At 38.6% G+C, this 18,267-nt stretch overlaps 1 protein-coding gene across 1 annotated transcript in view; it reads left to right on the top strand.

Annotated features, from left to right (window-relative positions):
- The window catches only part of plekhg4 (pleckstrin homology domain containing, family G (with RhoGef domain) member 4), a 221,232-nt gene that overhangs the window by 196,679 nt on the left and 6,286 nt on the right, over positions 1–18,267 (top strand). The window lies entirely within an intron of this gene.

Here is an 18,267-nt window from a genome sequence, read left to right as displayed (position 1 = left end):
GTGGCACAGAGCATTTTGAGCTTTAGAGATGTAGCTGGCCCAATAATGCAGGGTCACTCAAATAAGTGTGAATGAAATAAAACAAATCTGGGTGTTTTTAAGGAGATGCCAATGTTCTAAAATGATAAAAGTGTCAGTTTTGCTTAAAATGGGACCGTTACCAGAGGAATCTAGAAAGAGGGCCTCTCGCTGAGCACCTGATTACACCACAAGTGTCTCTCTCCTCTTCACTTTAATCAGCGGCCTGACCTGTCTTATGGGGATCTTGGTCTCACCTAGTTTTAGTAGTTCTAAATCATTCACTAGTTTTGGTCTAAATCTAGTTAATGATTTTAGTAAACAAATTGAAAAAGTAAACCATGTCCTCTTGTGAAAATAAATAATGTTAACTTCATATTTAGTTACAGTATCTCTTTACAAAACTACAAAACAAAAAAATGAACATTTTACTGCTGAATTCATAATGTGTAGCTGTTAATGGTGTGACATGTTTTGAATGCAATTATGTATTTAAAATGCTTTTTTGATATCTAAATAGATAGAAATTACACAAAAAATAACAATTTACTAACTACTTTTGCTGCCAATTATTGACTTGCCTCAGACTGCAATAAAAGTGCTCAAAATAATTTGCTTTGTATTTCACATTTTGAAGTTGATACAAAACAAAAATGACATTTAAACGGGTTCAAACATTAAGAACTACAATCAATATTTAGTGCAGAAGAAGCTGAAAAGGATGAGCCCATCCACTATAATAATGAATACAACTTTATACAACTTCTTTTTTTTTTTTTTTTAATGAATGTTCACATTCGGTGCACATTTTACGAACTTAACAGTAAAAACGGATTTCACACTACACAATATCTATCAATGCACAAAAAGTCATGTTGGTGCCAATGACTGACCTTTACCAGACTGTAAGAAAACAGCACCAAATGGTGTTAACATTTGTTTTTGCGAACACAAAATTTGGTCCTTTTATAAGAAATGTCATTTAAAGGGTTAAAATCATTTAAAAAATCTAAATAGTTTACACCAAAAGTGTCTGAAAAGATTAAGCCCCAAAAAAGTAAAATAAAACAATGTCAAGTGCCATATCGAACGTGATAAAACCCAGAGTTTTATCTGTTCCTTTCCTCTAATGTAGTTAGAGCCAGTTTTTAATAAGCGTCAGTGCGTCTACAAATGTAAAGCGCTCAGAGGTATTTTAATGCAGGGATCGGAAAACCTAAGCACGTGTGTCACACGGGGCAAGCGCAGGCATTTTGAAGGCGCGTGTTCGAGTTGGTGCTGCAATCACTTACCAGAGCCCGTAAGATACTGTGCGCGTTCACGCTCTTCCCGCGACGCACCGTCATGCTTCATTTGACCCGATTAGTTTCTTCAGAAGATGCAGTCATGGCTGAGTTGTCCAAAGCTAAAAGCAGGACATTTCAGCCTGGGTGGACAGAAGAGTTTGGTTTTGTTTTTAAAAAAGACCGCGCTGTGTGCACTTTGTGCTGTGAAACTATTGTCTGTCAGAGATCAAGTCAAAACACGAGAAGACTTTCAAAGATAATTCAGAGCATATAAAACGTGCAGTTTCGAGGTACGGAAAACAAGCTAGGTGCTCTTAACTGGACTGCACGTACGGCGACCTACCGCTTCACTCATCAGTGACGTGCTTAAGCTGTGGAAAGGTTTTGGAGCGATTTGTCGGCTGCTTTGACTGCATTAAGACTTTTTTGATATAAAAGGGAGAGCAGTACCAAGAGGTGAATGATAAGACATGGATTGTAAAACTCATGTTCCTCACGGAAATCACGGGACATTTTAATGAACTTCATGTGCACCTACAAGGTGGAGGAAAGACAGTTTTAGCGCTGTTTGAAACGTGGATTGTCTTTATTTCTAAACTGGAAACATTGCTACTTACAACTACTTCAGACACCTGCAGTTGTAGTTATGGATCTGAAAAACTGCACTGTGGGTGACAAAGTTCAGAGAGATGTGTAAAGAACTCAAAAGCACAGATATCACAGTACCAAACAGCCTGCCTTTGTTTCACTTCCTGACACTTCCTGTCTGTATTTGGCCGTATGTCATGCGCAGACATTTGCACCCTCCCTTTCGCAGCCAGTTACACATAGACCACTCTGAATCATGTGTGCTATGATGTGCAAATCACAAAGCTAAGCAAAGACATGCAGTGTCACGGTTCTCACTGAATATTTTTTAGTTCTATTATTATGTTTTAAAGTTCCACTCTGTACAGTTGTATTTTAACCTATGTTTTACCTGCTGTTTATTGCTTGTTTTAAATAAGAGAGTAATGAATGTTCTTTAATCTTTGTTGTAGAATACCTTGTTTCTGGTATCTTTGTATTACAAGTTAAGTATGATAGGCATATGGCACAGCTTTTCTTTGAATATGCAAAGTTGCAAATATTGAGTTGAGTTACACATTGAGAAGCACAATTTAAACAATAATGTGTGTTAATAAAGCATAAAATAATTCATATTAAAATGTTTTTGCATCATATTTATACCCCATACTGGGCCAGGTCTTTAGTGGTGGCACTTTCAGAGGCTTATACTTTTTCAGTTGGCACTCCATGGTAAAAAGTTTGCCGACCCCTGTTCTAGAACATAATTGTGGCGTAAAAAGCGGCGCATTTTGCTGAATTTTCGGCGAAAAAAAGTCATATTTGACAAACGGCGTATTTTGCAGGGAAATTTATATCGAAAAGCGAGTGTCTAATGCGTAAATGTGGCATTATCGGCTTTCCATACATGATTGCTGCTCTGGAGTGTTTTTAGCGCGTTAGCATTTTGCATTTTGATTACATTTTAAACATTTATAGCTGTATTTTTAGCAGCTGGAGTATTAAGGGGCTGGTTATGTGAACATTTTTACAGGAAGCGGACTGTTGCTTTAGTTATTTAGTTTGCTGATACGACTGCGTGCACAATTCTGTTCTTTTTCTTTTCAGGATGCATTAAAAGTGAAATATAAAGAGCGACAGAAGTAAATTTGCTATGAAGGGAAACTACACTGTTCGTAATAACTGGAATGTGGTAAGTCACTTTTTAATGTTTTGAACACATGCTAAAAATATATTGGGTATATCTTTTCATTATTTACACAAAACAAATCATATATATATATATAAAAAAAAAAAAATGTGTGTGATCATGGCCCGAATGATCATGGCCCGAATGAGCACAAGGCAACCCCGATGCCGGTTACAGAGGCTATGTGAAGTACCATCTGAAAGTCTCCTAGATGCAGCACATATATACATAGGGTATATATATATATATATATAATTTTTTTTTTTTTTTTTTTTTTTTAGAGTAACGCGCCGCCCTCTTGTTTCGTGCGTGGTCCGGAGCCACACACAGCGGCCGCTGCGCAGACAGGACTTTATGTAGAATTGAGAGCTGTGAGCAGAATTTTTCTAAAAAATTTAGAGGAGCCTATTTTAGAGGAGCCTACTCTAGAAGAGTGATACGGAGTGGTTTCGAGAGGAAGGATCCTGGGAACTGAGAAACTCCCATTGGGATAATTTAGAATTTCGTTTATTTTGTGTGTGTTTCCCAAAAGAAGAACATCTACGCTAGGACCGCACCTGTCTCATTCTCCCGCTTCTCTTGCCTTTCTCTTCTGGGACACGGCAGGTATCACCGCACTTTTTGACGGTAACTGATGACTTTTAATATTATTATTAATGTATAGTAGGGTGACCAAACGTCCGTTTTTCCCCGGACATGTCCGTATTTTGCGTCCTGTCCGGGGCTTTTTCCGGGTTTTTTGATGCAAATTGTGATGCAAATGTCCAGGTTTTCAGTACCGTTCATTAGGGGCATTAAACTGAGCGTCTCTCGTAGCGTCTGTGACTCAGAAGGAGCGAGACACAAACAGTCGGTCAGTCTGCAACATACCGAAGCATAAATGCGCATTTAACAATGACTTGTACAAGAAATTCTCCGTTTTCCGTCCCGGTCGGGACAAGTGTGAGTCCATGTGCACAGGTTGGAGGTGAGGGTGCAGTGTCCCTCGTTTATCGCGGGAGTTACATTCTAAAAATAACCCGCGATAGATGAAATCCGCGAAGTATCAACTTTATATTTTACAATGATTATATCTGTGTTAAGGCTGTAAAACCCCTCAGCACAAACTTTGTACACACTCAGACAGGACAGGTGCAACCCTTTTTACATCCTTCTTAAAACTTGTTGCTGCTGTCGTCCTTGTGTTATTTTCCTCCTTCTTTATGTAACAAACTGAAGATTAATTTATTCCATAATGGAGCCAACAGCGCAGAGAACTGCACGTGTCCATTTTTGGACCTGCGCAGTACAGGACCGCACCTGCCCATTAACCCGAGGTTATATCAAACTTTTGCGCTGCCTACGTTACGGACTGAACCAAGACTAAACTAGGACTAACCCAGGACTGATTCCAGGACTGAAGAGGAGGACTAATCCACGACTGAACTAGGACTAAAACAGGACTAAACCAGAACTGAAACAGGATTAACCGTTAGGACGGGCTGGCTCAGCTCCAAACCTCACGGAGTTAAACGCGGCAGTTGCCCGATCGCGCTTTGCGGACAAACTGCTCGGCGTTTTCTCTCTTAAGTCCAAGATTAGTCCTGGTTTAGACCTGGTTTAGTCCTGACCCACCCGTGTGTAATTACTACCTGCCTGTAATACACAATACGCGTTCATATGCTGTAAAAAATTGAAAACTGACCCCAAGGTGTCCGGGTTTTCACAAACGGAAATAATAATAATAATACCCTAATGTATAACCTATTTGTACAGTTGATGCTCTGAAACCTCACGCGCCAAAACTGAGTCAATGGGCCATAAGACCCGGGGAAATGCACGTAGGCAGAGGCTCCCGTGGGTGCCCAGGGGCCGGAGCTCCCACGCAAATCTCCAAGCACCCACCTGAATTTATCCCCCTAGATCAGGGGTGTCAAACTCATTTTGGCCGGGGGCCGTATCCAACCTACTTTGATCCCAAAGGGGCCGGATCAGAAAACTCATGGCATATAAACCCCAAAAATAACAATAAGCTCAAATATTTGTGCAGAGAAACACAAATCTATTACAGAAATCTTTTATAATTGATGAACTCTTTCTTATTATAATATTATAATATTATGAACAATCTGAAACTTTAAGAAAAATTCAATTTCAACACAATGTTTTAACATGAACTTGTATGCAAATAGGAATAAGTCAATTTTTCTCACAAAATCCTGCACTCGGCTCCACTTTTCTCATTTTTGACATTTTGTTGATGAGGGTGTCACGGTCAACAGTCAAAACGATCGTCCTTTAAGAGCGTTTGGAAAGAGACAAGTCTTCATTTGTGCTGCTCTGGTGGGAGGGGCCACGTACAGAGACGCTGGAGACGCTGCTGTGCTAAGCACCGCAGAAAATTACCAATATTTTAATAGAAAATATAATTAAAATATTTTAGTAGAAAATCACCCAAGGGCCACATTAAAGGTCTTGGGGGCCGGATCTGCCCCCCGGGGCCTTGTCCCATGTTTGACACCTGTGCCCTATATTTTTGAAAGTGCGCGAAAGGGAAGCTCACAAGAAACACGCGAAAAAAACCTGAGCTCTCTCTGGTGAAGCTGGTAGATTTGTTTGAGATCATTTAAATAGTTTTTAATTCCTGTAAAAATGTGTGTAAAAGCGATTAATTCCTTTTTATTATCAACAACACTGTTAGTCTGTTACTTACACGATATGCTCATTGTTTAAAGCAAATAGGCCAATAGACCTACACAGACTCTGGAAGTTTCGAAGGCCCCGCATCTGCGAAGGGCCACACCTCTCGAGTCTCTATTGGTTTCATCATTGTACTTGAGTGACTCATTGTGCTTTGCTCATATAAAGTAAATTAATAAGAGGTGGGGCTGTCCTCACGCCGACAGCGCGGCCACATACACACTGCACAGAGCGCGGTCATTCAGCCCGATCTCACTGTTTCTCCATTTAAAGTGATTAAATATCTCATATGTGAACTTTTTTCAAGTGCTTTGTCTTCTTAGCATCAGGACAAACACTGCTGTGCACGAAGGAGCACGTTTAGTGAGTTAATCTGACTTTAAACAGCGTTTGACCAGAGGTGAGGCGCTCTGCCTCTTCTCTGTGCTACAGAAATATGCACTTTAAGTTTAAACTATAGACGGTGTCAAATTTCACTGCACAGTTTAATTGAGCCTTTTTACAACTAAAGAAATCATTAACAAACACATTAACTATTATCACAAGGTGGAAATTCTGTCTACAGATTATATGCAATAAGGTTTTGTAATCAACCGACTCACCAGACCTGGCAGTACCGCATAATTTATAATACAGAATAAATCTAATTAATTGGAAAACATTAAAACGCATTAGAATACAACAAAAATGACAATAATATTCAAGCTTTTCCTGTGGTTAATAATCGGAAATCAGATCTAGTCTTATTCTGGCTATTCATGTTGCCTCTTATAAAATGCTTTTGTGCTTCTCTGATGTGAGTAATACAGAGACATTTTGTGCAGATTATAGCAGTTTGCAGTTTGTGGAATGTGAATAATTAATAGATAAGCAGAGAGGCACTGACTTTGACTGACATTTTCCCCGTTTTAAGAGTAGTCTGTCAACCCAGCTGTGGGATCAAAATTTGATCTCTGAATAGTTAACACACCCATAATGTTTTAATATGGAGCTAGGTTAGTGTCTTTATTATCAAATAAATATCACGACATTCACAAATATATTTAATGGCTTACAAATAAATGTAACAACATTCACAAAAGCATTTCTCGACTCAAAAGAAAATATTTCGTTATTCACAAATGTCATTTATTTACAAACTGATGAACCTGCATTTACAAACCCCTGCAGATATTTGTGGATTTTTGAGACCTTTCTGACAGGGTTTGATGCACAAATGTGTTTTGTTTTTCACCCGCCATTTTCACCAGTCAACCTGAAAATGATCTGGAACCTCTGGACCAAACTACTGCTGTTGTCAACCATAAACCGTAAACCATAAACCATAAACCAACCTCAAACTTCAGTTGCTGTGGTTGTATCAGACGTTGTCAGGAAGGTTTCAGAAATCCAAAAATAGTTTAAAATATGCACTGCACTGACATCTGTGCATGACGGAACATTTGGTTTTCACGCCAACAACGACATAGTGCGAAGAAGTTTATTGATAATGTATGAAGCGGGGCAGAGATGGCTGGGTTGAGACTATGGGTGGGGGCTCCGTCTCAATCTACAATTGACCCAGCTGGAACGGGACCCCCCTTGTAGGGGTCTTATGACTGAAAGACAAAATAGGGGATGGGAGGGTGGGGTCGAGTTAGTCGAGACAGACTGGGATGATGGGAAAGGCTGCTACATATAGGCTTCTGGGAAATTAGAGGCGAGTGAGTTGTGGTTCGCTGGTGAGAGGAGAGGGCGACTGAGGCGTGGTCCTGCTCCTGAATCTCAGTTAATCGTATTAACTACATTTTACTTACTTACTTACTATTATTACTTACAGAGTTTACCTACTGGAGGAGGGAGGACGACAGCGCCATCTGCAGTCCGACTTCCTCAGGACAATGTCCCAGGTTTGTTTTCTTCTATGTTCAAATTACAGCCTGAACAGTGTTCTCTGAAACATTCTGAAGTCACCTCTCTTTCTCTGTGTGTTCACTTTTTATGTTTTTGTTTCTGTGGTTTTGAACACATGTTGCTGCATTGTCAGCATTACCTTAGCAGCCTCAAAATAATAATATTTTAAAGTTTCTTAAAGGTGCTCAATGTAACAAAGTGCACAGTGCGTCTCCACCTGCTTGTCTCATGGAGATGCTGTTTCCTTGCAGTTTCATTGTGCACCTTTAAGTGACATTTTAATTGAATCACATTAACCCTCTCAGGCTCAAATTAATTTTTAGTATCAGGAAAAATGTGATATTTGGGGAAAATTATAATATGGGGTAGTAATATACAATCCTGACTTTTTTATCCTTTGTGAACAAAAAAAGTATTTTGCACTTCTGGCAGGCCGTTTGCGTGGAGCCATTCTTGCACAGTCTGCATCGTCCACGTTTATCAGCATGGATGGGAGAAAAGGCTCCTGAGTTAATAAAGCTCATAAAATAGGGATGTGGAGTAAGTAGGTAATTGAAATTTAGCTGTTGCAAATCTGCAACGCCTGCCTGGAGAGGGTTAATGAGACTGCTGAGACCATCAGTGTTAGAACATGCGTCCAATATTAGGACCCACACCAGTAAAATTACTTAATGCACCTTTGTTTTCAGAATGAAGACATGGAACCTTCTCCAGACAGAGAAGCTGACCCTGATTCTGCTGAAATACTCTTCAGCGAGAACATCACGGAGAAAAGACTTAAACATTTAGATAAAGACCTGAATCAAATGGTAGTAAAAATACTATGCAAACCCCATCCGTTTGATCAGCATGATGCCTCCTTCTCTTACACTGAGGGACACATTCTCAGTGTATCAGAATCTGGTCCATCAGATTTAATTGAGCCCTGTCATGAATTCAAAGCATTTAAACAAACAGAAATCTCAAGTTTTGTGCGTAAAGTTATCCACTTTGGAGCTGCCTGTATAAACAAACGGTCCAATGGTACAATACATTTTGGAATATTAAATGACCTACATGGAGAAATTTATGGTGTTCTAGTTGACATCAACAAGAGAGAAATATATGATAAAGAACTAAGGATTGGTATTAAAAAGTATTTTAAGAATTATGAAATAGCAATTAAATGCTTCAGATTTCCGCGATTTGTGGAAGTTCTCGATAAGAATCATACCCGCACTCTAAAGTTTGTGATTGAGGTAGATATAGTTCCTAGTCATATAATTACCAAAGACATACTTTTTTACACTATTTTGCCCAATGCTGAAACTGAAGATGCTGAAACAAAGAAAGAACAGTTCTTTGTTAGAGATGGAAGCAGCAACAAAAACCTGTTGGTCTCACATACATCTGACAAAAAATGTAAACGCTACCAGTGGTTTGCTGAAAATATTAAAGATTTATCAGAACTCAGAAAACAAGCGGAAGAGAATATTAATAAATATCCAGAAAATATAGAATACAATAAATATATGAATTATAAACAAATAATACAAAACAACAACACGATTCAAAAGGGAGTAAAATCTGAACCAACCAAACTCATAGTTAATGCAAGAAATAATAAAATAAAAGCTGAAGAAATACTGTGCGATCCCCATCCGTTTGGTCTGCATGCTGCCCTTGTTCCTTATGTTGAGGGACACATTCTCAGTGTAGGAGAATCTGATCCATCAGACTTAACTGAGCCCTGTCATGAATTTAGAGCATTTACAAACACGACAAACATGGAATCAAAAGTAAAAATTAAACTGTTTGTGGATGAAGTTATCCCGTTTCTAGCTGCCTGTCTGAACAGTCACACCAATGGCACAATACATTTTGGAATAGAAGAAAAGGGACGAATTTGTGGGGTTCCAGTTCACAGCAACGAGAGAGAGAAATACGAAAACGAGCTTTTGGAGACTATTGAAAACTGTTTTGCGTTTAAGCACAAACAAATAGTAATATTATGTGTCAGACCTTCTCGATTTGTGGAAGTTCTCAACCAGAATTTGACCTCATCTGGAAAGTCTGTGATTGAGGTAGATGTAGTTCCACATCATGTAATTTGCAAAGACAAACGTTTTTGCACTTATCTTCCGAAGCTTAAAGATCCTAATGAAAAAAAGCATTTCTTTGTTAGAGATGGAAGCACCACCAGAGACCTTCTAGCTTCAAACACATCTGACGAAAAATAATATAGAGTATCAGCGGTATGTTGATAATATAAAAGTTTTAACAGAAAACAGAAAACAATCAGAAGAGAAGCATCTGAGCTACATTCAAGCATTTAAGACGAACACATCTCTTATTGTAAATAACTTAGAAAAACAAAACATTTTTAAACTCATTTTTAAATGTTTTCAACTGTATTTTACAGTCACACATCCAACCCACAACTGGGGCCACTCTGTGGAACAGGAGATCACCTACATCACAGGCAACAAAAATAATCCTAAAGCTCATTTGACCATTGAGCATCTTTCCAACGCGAGCAGTAAACTACTTCAGTTAACCTCCTCTAACTTCGGTTGCGAGGATCATGCAGACCAAATCATGGGGATGATCAGAGTTTTCTCTTCTCTTTTATACCCAATTCCAATTTCACTTTTAAAAACATTTTATAGATCGTGTAAAAAGGAGTTTTTACACGTGATGAATTGCTCTCTGCAGACGGACATCTTTCCTGCTGCTGTTAAAGCAGAAGTGGTGAGGCTCCTTCTGAAGGGCAATTTTGATTTAAATTATTTTAACGACTACAGATCAGTGTCTAACTTACCATTCTTAAGCAAAATCTTCAGAAACATATTTTTGAACCAACTAAATGATTTTTTTGATAAAAATCTATTTGGTTTTAGAATGAACTACAGCACTGAGACTGCCATGTCAACACTTTTAAATCATTTTGGAGTAAAGTATGATTCACAAAAGGAGACATTGTTGGTTCTGCTGGATCTAAGCGGTGCCTTTGACACAGTAAACCACACTATTCTTTTAACTTTAGCAATGAATGTTCTCTTTAACTGCATCCTAGACATCAAATCAAACTTTCTCCAGCTTAACCAGAAACCAGAAATTGAGGTTTTAGTTATTGGTCCTGAAGCCCAGAGACAGAAACTACAAGCACGGTCTCCACAAGTGAAAAACCTGGGCATCATTTTTGACTCATACATTCAAAACACCACAAAACATCACCTCAAAAACATGCCCAGTGTCACATGGAGACGCTGATACATACTTTTATCACCATTTGTATGTCACAATAAGAGCAGGCTCAGGACCCAGATTTTTAGCTTTATAGCTATTATTAATGAATTATTATTAACAACTTTAGCAAATAAATAAATAAATAAATGGAAAGTTCTTTCCTTTTTAAAGCAGTTGTAGAAGCTCCGGTGTTTCTCTGTAAGAGTCCTCTGTGCTGGGAGCGGTGGTTGGCCGTGGCTGCTGGGGGCTTCACGGCTCGTCTGGTGGAGAGTTGGTGTTTGTGCCTCGTCTCTCCCCGGGGCCTGTGTTGTGTCCTGGTGGCTGCGGGCGACTCTGCTCCTGCTGAAGTCGGCTCCTTTGATGATTTTTCACTTGGTTCTTCTGTACTCTGCTTAATTTATCTGTATGTAGCCTTGTATATTTTAGTGCGTGTGTGGGTGAGGCTATGCACCCACATGCACATACACTAAAATATTCTTATATTATTTTATATATATTATATAATATCTTATATAATATATCTTATATACTATATTTTAGTGTATTATATATAAGAGTTGTGAGTTAAGACTTTTTAAGACAAAATCTGAATTGTTTGGTTGAGTGGAGGTGGGCAGTTGTGGGGGACGGTGGTTGGGTGGGCAGGCATGTGGGATTGTTTTTTAATAGTTTTTTAATTACTGTAAAGCAGAGATGTCCAAACTTTTTTCAACATGGGCCACACATCTGAACACAGATGAAGCAGAGGGCTGATCGAGGGACGAAGACTGATGCTCAGTACAGTGAATAACTTAAATATGTGCAAGTTTAACACATTTAGAATGAGCCTCAGTCTTTATTCATGCTACGATCCTCAAAACCACACACTAAATATTAAATATTTGGTTTATCAAGGTAGATTTAAAAAAAAAAAACTTGCAGTAAAAAGTTAATTAATTAATTGATACAAGGTAAATTGGGCCAATTCTCCTGGAAGCCTGAGGGCCAAGAAAAAATTGTCTGAGGCCATAGTTTGGACATGTCTGCTATAAAGCATTTTGTATGTACGTAGTTAATAATGGAAAAATAATCTTTAACAATTCATGATTATTTTAAAATTCATAATATTCATTCATCATATATATTTAGTTTTTATTTGGGTGTTCTGTTCTGTTCTTTCTATTCTATTCATTTTTGTATGAAAAGTGATTTATAAATAAATGATTTTCCTTGATTTGTCCTTTAATCATTTATTCAATTACTTGACTGGGTCTAAGTCGACTATTTAAACTTTGGTCGACTAACAAGTTTATTTAGGTTAAGGATTTATATGGGACTGAAAGGTACAGTGGTGTATTGCTCTCACTCCCCCAAAAATATTTCAGCTCAGTATTGTGTGTAATTATGTGAAAAGTTTCATGTTATAACATGATATTTATCATGTTATAATGTGAAATTATCAGGTTATTTTATGATATGAAATTATTAAGTTATTTCATGATGTGGTATTTTCACATTATAATGTGAAATTATCAAGTTATTACATGATATGAAATTTTCATGTTATTTTGTGATAGGCTTTTATCAGGTTATTCCATGATATAATGATATATTCACGTTATAACGTGAAAATGTCAAGTATGGTTTTATGTGATTTCATTATCAGATCAGTCACAGCCAAACCAGTCACGCTTCCCTCGGTCCAGTCAACTCCAACCTGAACATGGCCCACGTTGAAAATGTGGATTCTCCACTCTTGAGATTTCTTCGGGCTTGTGTTTTCTCCGTCGCATGGAGCAAGATTGTGTAATCGTGTAAATGTATTTTACTGTTTCGTCCACAAGTTGTGTTAGTTTAAGGTCGCAGAATGCTCTGTAAGAAACTGTTGAATATTAGAGTGCTGTAGCGAGCTGTTCACTGTGGGCAGAGCTGCTGAAAGCAGCATAGGCTGTTTGTAGTTCTGTTATAATGTGAAAATACTACATCATGAAATAATGATAATTTTATATCATGATATAACATGATAATTTCACATGATAACGTGATAAATATCATGTTATAACATGAAACTTTTCACGTAATTACATGATACTGAGCCGAAAAATTTTAAGGGAAGTGAGAGCAATACACCACCGTACACTGAAAAAAAAGATTGCTGAATTTGCATTAAAAAGTTATGGAAAGCGGTTACATGCAATAAAATAATGTTTAGGCTTTGAAACTTATTTCGATCCCCTTTACACATATTTTTCTCAAAACATGAACGTCACTTTTTCATGTTGATGAAATTTGATCAAATCTTGCTGAATATGTATATTTATCTTATGTTACCTTATCATGACATGTGTAAGTATGTATAAATTAATTAAATTGATCTAATTCAGTAAAAGAATACAAAAACAGTCTTTAGTTTTCCACAGTTCTGTTTTGTCTTAAACAGAATCAAACACAAAGAGGCACAAGTACAGAGACACACACAGTTTGGAGCTGGACAGTGTGAAGATTTATTCCAGTGAAGAAGCTCTGGTCTCTGTGGACACAGGCAGGCTGTGATGATCACATTCTGATGATCTACTGTTGTACATGTTTAAATACATTTAAAGTACTTATTAATACAATAATGGTCCAGAACAGAATCACAAGAACATTAGAACTGTATCTGCAGAAACAAAACTCACCATCTGCTGCTTTTTTCCTCTAAATGCAGTAACAGGGAGGGCATCTGATATAAAGTCTCCTAGTGCCACATCACCCCAACACAATAACAGTTTCAATAAGAAGTTCATTTTGAAAAATTATTTTAAAATCATTTTAGTTGGTTTACTTACTTTGTTCATCTGTGGTCTGTGTTTTGTTGGTTCTCAAACATCTTCCTTTTTTCTGAAACATCAGCTGTAACATTGATGAACTTCCCCACAGCTCCAGCAGAGCTCTGGACGTCACTGTTTGTTTGTAGTCGACTCTCGAAGCAACACATTCACATCTTAGTACAACTGTCACCCTCTTGTATATGGACAGTCAAATACAGTTTGTTTCATGGAAACATTAACTCTAATTCAAATAAAACATCACAAACATGTTTTAACAATAACGACATTCTAGTCCAGAGAAACATATAAAATCTTTGAAAAGTCTCACCTCAAGATCAGCTCTCATAATCCTCCTGCTCCACACTGCATGTCCTAGATTTATTTTTTATGAAGTTATGGTCTCTCAAACATGCTTATAAATTAAGGCTTCCGAAAAAGTGAGCATGGCCCCAAAATTTCAACGGGCCATAACTCAGGAACGACTCAAAGGATTGAGCTAAAATTTGAGTTTCTTTCATCTGGTCATTTTACAAATTTTTTGAAATTTTTTCAGCCAAATCTGAGATGGCTCCTAGGGGAGGGCAGCTGATTTCATATGGACTGACCCTTTTTCATGTCCACTTTAAGATCCTGGTGCTGACCTTTAGGGCCCTTACGGCCAGACTTCTGCTTACATCACAGATCTGATAAAGCTGTACACCTCTGCCCGTGGCCTGAGATCTACCAGCCAAAACCTGCTAATGGTCCCTCAGACAAGTTTGAATATGTGAGACGACAGATCCTTTCAAGCCGTCTCCCCTAAACTCTGGAATGAACTGCCTCCTTACCTACGCTCTCTAGATAGTAGAGATGTAACAATAACCAGAATACCCTGATATCGTATCGTCAAAGTTCTCACAATAATATCGTGGACCATCACAATAAATCGAATTACAAGCCTCTTTGCTTAAATTTAGAGTTATGGTGCAGCAACAACTAAAAAAAGACAGAGGGAACTACTTAGACCATGATCCTTTGCTCCATTTCAGTGCAGACTACAAGAAGAAATAAGAGTTCTAACACTTTTAAGTCTTAGTGCTTTGGATTAAGTCTTGTCAAGACATTTTAAGAGGAAAAAGAAGCATATTAGCTTAGTAAATATCATAATAATATTAATATAATATTGTAATAGTAATATTGTACCGAGATTTGGATATTGTTACATCCCTAATCATGAGCTTTCCGACGATATCGCAATAAATATTGTACCGTGAGGCTCAGACCGTGACAATATCATATCGTGAGACTTGGATATCGTTACATCCCTACTAGAAAGTGTAGATGCTTTTAAAAAGCAACTAAAAACATTTCTCTTTGAACAAACGTTCTCACCCCCTCAGGTTTAGAGCTGCTATGACTGATTTTATTTTATTATTTTGATTATGAATGTATCTTATGCTGTTTTTATCTTTTGCATGTGAAGCTCTTTGTGACCTATGTCTGTGAAAAGTGTGTTATATAAATAAACTTTTCTTTCTTACATTACCAACATACTTAACATTTTGGCTGTGAATTACTCTTATTTTCAGATCTGTGTTATAATGTTGTTTCCTCATCAAAAAGAAAACTCTGTTACACCTTGTGATGTCATGTGGTAATACAAGAAGTGCTCCACTGTGTTTTTAAACTCACCTTCACTAGAATAATTTGGATGGTTTCAGATCTGGAATTTGCTAATCTCTACTGAACAAAAGGTAAACAGTAGCTGTTATCTTGAAAACTACCACTTCGTGACATCACAAGGTGGAATAGAGCATTTTGAGCTTTGGAGATGTAGACAGACTAATAATAAAGAGTTACTCAAACATGTGTGAATGAAAGTAAACACAACCAAAGTGTGTTTTTGATGAGGTAACAGTATTATAACATGGATTAAAGCTCACAAGAGTCAATGCTGGGACCTTTAAACTTCCATCTGATTCATAAAGTTCAATCATGACCTGATTTTTGTTTGTGGGCACCTCCGCTGCCCACAGACCAGCCTGGAGTCCCCTTTGCTACATCTACTCCATCAACGGACTCTTCACTCTCCTTCTCCTCCCCACCTTCACCCATGGCACTGCCCAACCATCTAGAAAGCCTCATCAGATTGGGAATCAAGATGGTTCCTCTCACACCTAACATAGCACGGTCAAGGGTTCTGACATCAACTATGTTGAACTCTCCCCCTAACAAAACTGTGCCTGTTTCACCACCAGAGACTCTCTCAGCTCTCCCCTCTAATTTTCACCCAAACCTCCCCCTACTCCACCTCCTCGGGCCTTACCTGGTCCCTCACCCAAACCTCCCTCTATTCCACCTCCTCGGCCCTCCTCACCTGGTCACTCACCCAAACTGTCCCCTGCTCACCCTCCCCCGCCTTTCCCCAGAGCTGTTATCACCAAGAGCTAGGACGCACAGGGCCTCTGCTGTCCCAGGACATACAGTCATGATAAAGGTAATATCAGGCTGGGGCCCTGCGATGGAGCTATATCTCCAGTTACAACACGTAGATGGATTAAAAGAAGGACAGTTAGACTGTCTAATCAGAGAAATGTTGTTCACGTTCCCTGTAAGAAGATAACATCCAGTCCTACTGAAACTAATCAGAAACTTGCTGTGCTCAATGTCAGATCTTTATGTAACAAATCATTTCTAATTCATGATTTTATTTCTTCTTTTAATCTTGACTTTATGTTTTTAACTGAAACATGGCTTGACAAAAACACAGGTCATGCAGTGCTAGTGGAATCAACCCCTCCCAACTTCAAATTTGAATCTGAAACACGAGCAAATAAAAAGGGTGGAGGAGTGTGTGCATTTTTTAAGATCATTTGGTTACACACAGGTTGTCATTTGGGGTGTTTTCATCATTTGAGTATGTTTCCTTCAAAATGGAGCTAAAACAATCACCGTCCAGACTCTACATAGTCATATACAAACCTCCTCAGCACTGTCAAAGTTTTATTGATGATTTTACTGAGATGCTTTCAGTTGTTTGCACAGACTTTGGTTTGGTTTAGTCATGACAGGTGATTTTAATGTACATGTGGATAATGTGTGTGACAAAAATGCCAAAGAACTTAGTGTTGTCCTTGAAACTTTTGGTCTGACTCAGCATGTCAGTGAGCCCACTCACAACAGAGGACACACTCTGGACCTGCTCATTACAAAGGGTGTAAATATTTCAAATGTCAATGTGGTTGATGTTGCTCTGTCTGATCATTTCTGTGTCTTCTTTGACCTGTATGTTATTCCCAAACCACCGGCTGCTCCTTCAGTTGTTCGAAGAAGACACATAAATGATAACACAGGTGCACTGTCCATGGAAATGATACATTTTGAAATTGCCTCATGTTCTAATGTTGATGATGTGTTGAACTCTGTGACTTTGAGTGTTTTGAATGTTCTGGATGCCATCGCCCCGATTAAGGTTAAAATGGTTAAAGAGGCAAAAAGCTCCGTGGAGGAATGATGACTCAGTCAGGGCACAGAAAAGGGAGTGCCGGAAGGCTGAGCGGAAATGGCGCAAGTCAAACCTCCAGGTTCATTATGAGATGTTACAGAGGAACAATGCATATGTACAACTACACTTTGAGTAAAACAAGAGAGAAGTATTTTTCGGACATTATTGGTAAATGCAGTAACAACTCTCGTGTCCTGTTTGCAACAGTGAACAGATTAACAAACCCTCCAGCTCCACTGCCTCTAGAACTAATTTCCACATCTAAATGTAATGAGTTTGCAGTTTTCTTTAATGACAAAGTTCAAGGCATCAAAAATGCCATCAATTCCACAACACAAATAACAAGCATGCAGCCACAGAGACACTTAGAGCTGAATCACTTTGCACCTGTAACTGACAAAACTGTTTTAGAGATCGTTACCAGTCTGAGTTCATCTACTTGCTGCCTGGACATGTTACCCACTAGATTTCTAAAGTCTGTCCTCAACAGTTTACTTTCACCACTCACTCACATAGTTAACATGTCACTTCAATCTGGAACATTCCCAAACGCGTTGAAAACTGCGGTCATTAAGCCTCTCCTAAAGAAGAGCAGTCTTGATGCCACAGTACTGAACAATTTCCGACCCATCTCAAATCTGCTGTTTTTTGGCCAAGTCCTTGAAAAAAGCTGTTTACCAACAGCTTACGAACTTTCTCCAAATGAACAACTCCTTTGATGTTTTCCAGTCAGGTTTTAGAGCCCACCACAGCACTGAGACTGCTCTTATCAAGGTGACAAATGACATCCGCCTGAACACTGATGCAGGCAAAGTCTCAGTCTTGATCCTGTTAGATCTGAGTGCTGCTTTTGACACTGTCGATCATGGGATCCTCTTACAGAGACTAGAGGACTGGGTGGGCATCTCTGGTACTGTACTAAACTGGTTCAAGTCCTATCTAGAAGACAGGAAGTATTTTGTTGAAATTGGAAACTGTGTCTCAGATCACATGGCCCTGACCTGTGGGGTGCCTCAGGGGTCAATCCTGGGCCCCCTGTTGTTCAATCTCTACATGCTGCCATTAGGCCAGTTAATAAGCAGCAATAACCTGTCCTACCACAATTATGCAGATGACACTCAGATCTACGTCTCT

The sequence above is a fragment of the Boleophthalmus pectinirostris genome, unplaced genomic scaffold (assembly GCF_026225935.1).
Source record: "Boleophthalmus pectinirostris isolate CB_2022bp ecotype Guang Dong unplaced genomic scaffold, ASM2622593v1 HiC_scaffold_19, whole genome shotgun sequence".
NCBI classification, from domain to species: Eukaryota; Metazoa; Chordata; class Actinopteri; order Gobiiformes; family Gobiidae; genus Boleophthalmus; species Boleophthalmus pectinirostris.
The sequence above is the reverse complement of the archived record's forward strand: the minus strand, read 5'-3'. Positions and strand labels throughout refer to the sequence as shown.